Source organism: Syngnathus floridae, chromosome 22, assembly GCF_059516105.1.
Source record: "Syngnathus floridae isolate MCC-2025c chromosome 22, RoL_Sflo_1.0, whole genome shotgun sequence".
NCBI lineage: Eukaryota > Metazoa > Chordata > Actinopteri > Syngnathiformes > Syngnathidae > Syngnathus > Syngnathus floridae.
In genome coordinates this window covers 9,700,366-9,705,527 of record NC_142434.1, presented here as the reverse complement: position 1 = coordinate 9,705,527, position 5,162 = coordinate 9,700,366, and the positions used below count along the sequence as shown (strand labels likewise).

The 5,162-nt window shown below is 54.2% G+C and overlaps 2 long non-coding RNA genes across 2 annotated transcripts; both read left to right on the top strand.

The window, feature by feature from the left end:
- Window positions 1-318: 318 nt before the first annotated feature.
- Window positions 319-2,503, top strand: LOC148379572 (uncharacterized). Its single transcript, XR_015855446.1, has 4 exons — window positions 319-466; window positions 725-918; window positions 1,043-1,156; window positions 1,388-2,503. It is a non-coding gene; the product is annotated as an uncharacterized LOC148379572 (long non-coding RNA).
- A 59-nt stretch (window positions 2,504-2,562) lies between these two features.
- Window positions 2,563-3,190, top strand: LOC148379571 (uncharacterized). The gene is made up of 3 exons (XR_015855516.1): window positions 2,563-2,659; window positions 2,796-2,900; window positions 3,045-3,190. It is a non-coding gene; the product is annotated as an uncharacterized LOC148379571 (long non-coding RNA).
- The last annotated feature ends 1,972 nt before the right edge of the window (window positions 3,191-5,162 follow it).

Genomic DNA, 5,162 nt, shown 5'->3' with positions numbered 1-5,162 from the left:
GCAGCATGAAATGGAGCTGATGAGAGTGATCAAAATCAAAGATGGAGAGATCCAGCGACTGAATGCCTTGGTCCTCAGCCTGAGGGACGGCTCCATGGACAAGGTGATCCGCTCTATCCGTGTCTGACTATCCGCACGCCACGTCGGGCTTCGATGCGGCCGCGACCGTATTGTGTAGCTTGTCCCCAGTAAGCGTCGCGGCGCTCCGTTGCGGTCTCAACGGCCCGGTGTGGCGCAATGTCTGCTCAGGTGAGGAGGGGGGGCGCTTTGCTGGCGGAGGTGGAGGAGACGCGGCGGTGTCGGGAGACCGAGCGGTGTCGCCTCCACCAGGAGCGCGGAAGAAGCCCTGGCAGCGGCCCAGCAGGCCTGGCAGTCCCGAGCGGCCGAGCTCCGATCGGCTCATCACCAGCATCGGGAGGAGCTGAGCCGAACCAAGAGAGACTGCGAGAGGGAGATCCGCCGACTGGTAGGACTGATCAGATGCGCGGTGCGTGGCTATGTTCCCAATTTCGTTGTATACCTGCAGTGCAATGACACCTAAGGCATTCTATTCTATTCTATTTCACAAGAAGAAAATGTCCGGTTGCTCGCTTCGCTTTTGTCACAGCAAAGGTGTTCTAGTAGATTCAAGAAAAAAATTGGCCGGTTGCTCTCTTTGTTTTTGTCACAATTCTGGCAAATGAGTTTGCCCGCCTGCCTGAGCGCTCCCCGTTTGTACATCCAGACGGATGAGATCAAGCTGAAAGACAGAGCGGTTAGTGTTTTGGATGAAGCCCTGGGGCCGGCCACGTCCACCGCCTTCAGCTGCAGACTCAGGCTGCCGAGCAGCAGATCGCTGCCCTGAGGGATTCCCAAAGGGCGGGCCTAAACTACCCTGGAAGTGGGGTCAACGCCGCTACTAGCAATCCTCTTCATTGCGTAAGCCACCTCATCACACACTTGCAGTACGCATGACTTAGTTCGTTGCTGGAGGAAGGTAGCACAAAAACAGTTTTGAACTTTGAACGAGTGCTTGTGTGTGTGTGTTGCGGGGCGTTTTCAGTCTCAGGAGGATCGGGACACGCGACGGTTTCATCTGAAAATCGCTGAGCTCAGCGCAGTCATCAGGAAACTGGAGGATCGAAACGCCCTGCTTTCTGAAGAGCGCAATGAACTGGTAATTTATTGACGGCACGCTTGAAGGTTTGCGCTACGTTTGATGCGCGCCATCCAGCGAGGCACCCATTGCGCTTGCTTATTAGTTGAGCGGCGCGGCGAGTCGGTTGCCTGGTAGATGTCTTTTATTGGGAGCCAAAGGCACGATTCCGTTCAAACCGATGCAAAAGGAATGGATACGTTCTGGCCCGCGTGTTGTGCGTCTTTCACATCCCGCACTTCATGCTTGCAGCTAAAGCGACTGAGAGAAACAGAAAGCCAGTTTCTGCCACTCCTGTACAAAAACAAACGCCTGAGCAGGAAGAATGAAGAACTCTCGCTGGTGCTGTGTCGCCTTGAAAACAAAGTGCGCTTTGTCACCCAGGAGAACGAGGAGATGGCAAGCTTGGTAAGTCGACGCGGACAACGGCGGCGTGCCAACAGAGTCCACTGCATTTGTGTTCCACAGAGAAGGCCTAGTTCGCTCAATGACCTGGACCGCGGTTGCGGCCAGCAGGACGGTGAAATGGAGTTCCTTCAAGTTGTGGAGCAGCGGCACATCATCGACGACTTGTCCAAGGTCTTCAGGCAGGCGACTCGGTGCACGTACGGCAGCGCCGCGCTCGCTCGCTGTCGCCAGGAAACCTTTTCCGTCCAAAGCTTGGCCGGCGGCCGCCATCCAAAAAATTGGCCCCTTAAATTCCGACCTTTCAAGCAGGAGCATTGTGCGCACGCGTTTGAACACGCTTTAGACTTGTTTTGCCGTTTTCAGCAGCTCAAAGCTCCCGTTTTGTCAGCGCCTTTGCCACTCGCTGTGCGCTGAAAACGACGGACTTGCCCGGCTGCTCAGCCCGTCAACCATGAGCCGCGAGCGCGACGTCATTGTCCGTAGGCAGCTAGTGGCAAAATGCACCCTGTTAGAGTTGCGCTCGCTCCAACTTATTTTGCAAGAACCACACGGGAGACAAGTAAGTTCTTTTGGACACCTGCAGGTGGAGAGTCCATCCGTTGTACGAATGAAGTCTGACTCTCGGCTCCTGCACGAGCATTTTAATTAAGAGAAACAGGGTGGGTGTAAGAGTGGATTGAATAGAGGAAGCCCTTGACCTCTAGTCAAAACATAGCAAGGGGTGTTTTACAACTTTGTGTAGGAAGGGATAAGCGATAGGGATAAATAAGGGATAAATAATATTATTTATTACAGGTCGCAGTCAAAGTCAAAGCAACACAATGATACGATAAAGATAATCTGGAAAACCCTGACACACCCTGTAGTTGTCACTTTTGGAAAAGACGAGCGTCCCTCCAATCATTGCCGGTGACGTGTTTTTCAGGCTCTGGAGACAGGAGCTCATGTCAGAAATGTCATTGTGAGTCGCGTTTGTTTCTGCGCCGGAGCCGTTCGTTCCCTTTGCATCCGAAGAATCTCAAAGGCGGATTATTTGTGTCGACAGGAGAGAGATTTGCTGCTACGATACCGACGTCGAGAATCTCTGAGGAGGAACAAAGCGTGAGGTCCTGCAAGGTGAGTCTGTTTGTTTGCGGCTGCTTGGTGTTGCGCAAGATGAAATGGCCTTTTTCTCGCTATCGTTCCTCTCGTCGATTCATCGTGAGGTGTCGCTTCAGTTTGTTCAGAGAGATGTTTGCTTCCGCGCCCGCAGGTCATCGAAACATTTTACGGCTACGACGAAGACGTGTTGGTGGACTCGGACGGATCGTCCTTGTCTTTTCACACCGACAGAACCCCCGACACGGAACCCGAAGAGGTAGCCCGCCATTTCTGCCAGCGTATTGGCACCAAACATTCCTCTTCAGCCTGGAATCGGACTCGTCTTTGCGTCGCGGGTGCTTTGTCGCCGGTCTGACTGATTCTGGTACTAGTGCTGTGTTGCATTGGTGTGTGCATGAAGAGGCGGAGCTTCGCTACCGCCAGCTGACGCAAGAATATCAAGCGCTGCAACGAGCCTACGCTCTGCTAGCCCAGACCAGCGAAGGGGACTACGACGCCGAGAAGGAGATCAAGGTGGCGCCCCTTCCCGCAACCCCCGGCCGGGTCGCAGCCTCCCCGTTCTCACCCAGCCTCGGGTGTTCTCTGGTCTGAAAGGAGGAGGAGGAGCCTCCCTCCTCCTCCTTTCAGACCAGAGAAAAGCTGATGGTAGAAATGGGTCACTATCAAAGCAGAGTAGCAGATCTGGAGTCAGCGCTGAAGCAACAAGGACAGGTAAGCTCATCAATGAGCACACCTTTTTCTCAGACAAAATAGCTACATTCTTCAGTCACTCATCCGTCTGGCATTACTGGACCAACCCCCCCCCCGAACGTGGCTGGGAAAATGCGGAGAAAAGCAAATGTCATTTTCCAGTCAACCAAAGAATTTGTGGATGAAAATGACACAACATTCCAAAGCTGTCCACGCGTTTGTCTCTTCTAGAATGTCAAGTGGGTGGAGGAGAAGCAGCTGCTGCGTCAGAGCAATCAGCAGTTGGCCGAAAAGGTGACGGAAAGAAAGGCGCTGGGCGGAGTCGCTTGGCGTCACACCTGTCGGGAAGCCCCGCAGATGAGGTCTGACTGTCTTTTCAGGTCAGGCAGATGGAGGCGGAAGAAGCGCGTCTGAAAGAGCACATCCAGGATATCCGAGACCAAAACGAACTGCTTGAGTTCCGCATCCTGGAGCTGGAGGTGGGAAGACTCGCACAAGCGTGTTGAGGCCAGAGATGTGACGGACGGACGGACGGACGGACGGATGCATGCCTCTGCCTTTCAGGAGAGGGAGTGGCGCTCCCCCGTCTTGAAGTTTCTGCAAGTCCGTTTCCCAGACGGCCTCAGCCCTTTGCAGATCTACTGCGAGGCCGAGGGCGTGAGCGTACGTAAGGCGTCCCTCGCAACCCTAACCTTAACCCGAGGTCCCAGAACACCTTACATTGCTCCTTGCGCCTTTCCCCCGGACATCGTCATCAGTGATCTGATGAAGAAGCTGGACATCCTGGGCTATAACGCCGTAAGTGTATGTCGAACTCCTTATGTTCGCACTCCACGAGACTCGGCGGCTCAAATGTGACTTTTGGAAGGCTTTGCGCTGAAAGAAGCTTGTTGACGCTGTGCCTTTGGGCTCTTGCAGAATCTCACCAACGAGGAGCAGGTGGTCGTGATTCACGCCAGGACCCTTCTCACCCTAGCCGAGAAGGTAACGCGCACGTCCACGCACGCTCTCGCATTCTGCTTATGTGACAGCAGCCTTTCCTCAGTGGTTAGAATACATCAAAGTGACCAAGTCAGCACTTCAACAGAAGATGTTGGACATTGAAAGTGAGAAGGTAGACAGACACGCGACATCAGCCAAGGGGAACTCCGGCAATGTGCCCCAACAATTCTGACCTTGAGCTGTGCTAGGATATGTTCTGCAAGCAGAAGGGCTACCTGGATGAAGAGTTGGACTTCAGGAAGTGTTCCATGGACCAGGCTCATAAGGTAAGCCGCCCTCAAATCTCCCGCCGGACCACTGATGGACGAGGATTGCGGCCCAGAGGATCCTGGAGCTGGAGGCCATGTTGTACGAGGCGCTACCGCAGCGGGACTGCCCCGCCACGGACGGCGAAAAAGCCAGCCACGCTGGCGTGAATGACGTGCTGACGGCGGATCAGAGAGAAGAGCTTAGGAGCGCCGTGGACCAATGGAAGCGAGCCCTGATGTGCGAGTTGAGGGAGCGCGACGCTTGCATCCTCCAAGAGAGAATGGATCTGCTGCACAGCGCGCAACAGGTAAGGGCCCAAAGCCAGCCCGGCACTTACTTGCACGCTTACTGGCTTTTGAATGCCACTTTCCATTTGTCCGTCCTAGAGGAACAAAGAGCTGAAAGAATTCATCGAAGCTCAGAAGAGACAAATCAAACAATTGGAGGAGAAGTTTCTGTTTCTCTTTCTATTCTTCTCCTTGGCCTTCATTCTGTGGCCCTAACACCAGCTGGTGAGTGAGCTCCAGCGGCACCGCACTCGACACCTCCGATACACTGCCAGCCGGTCTCAGACGTT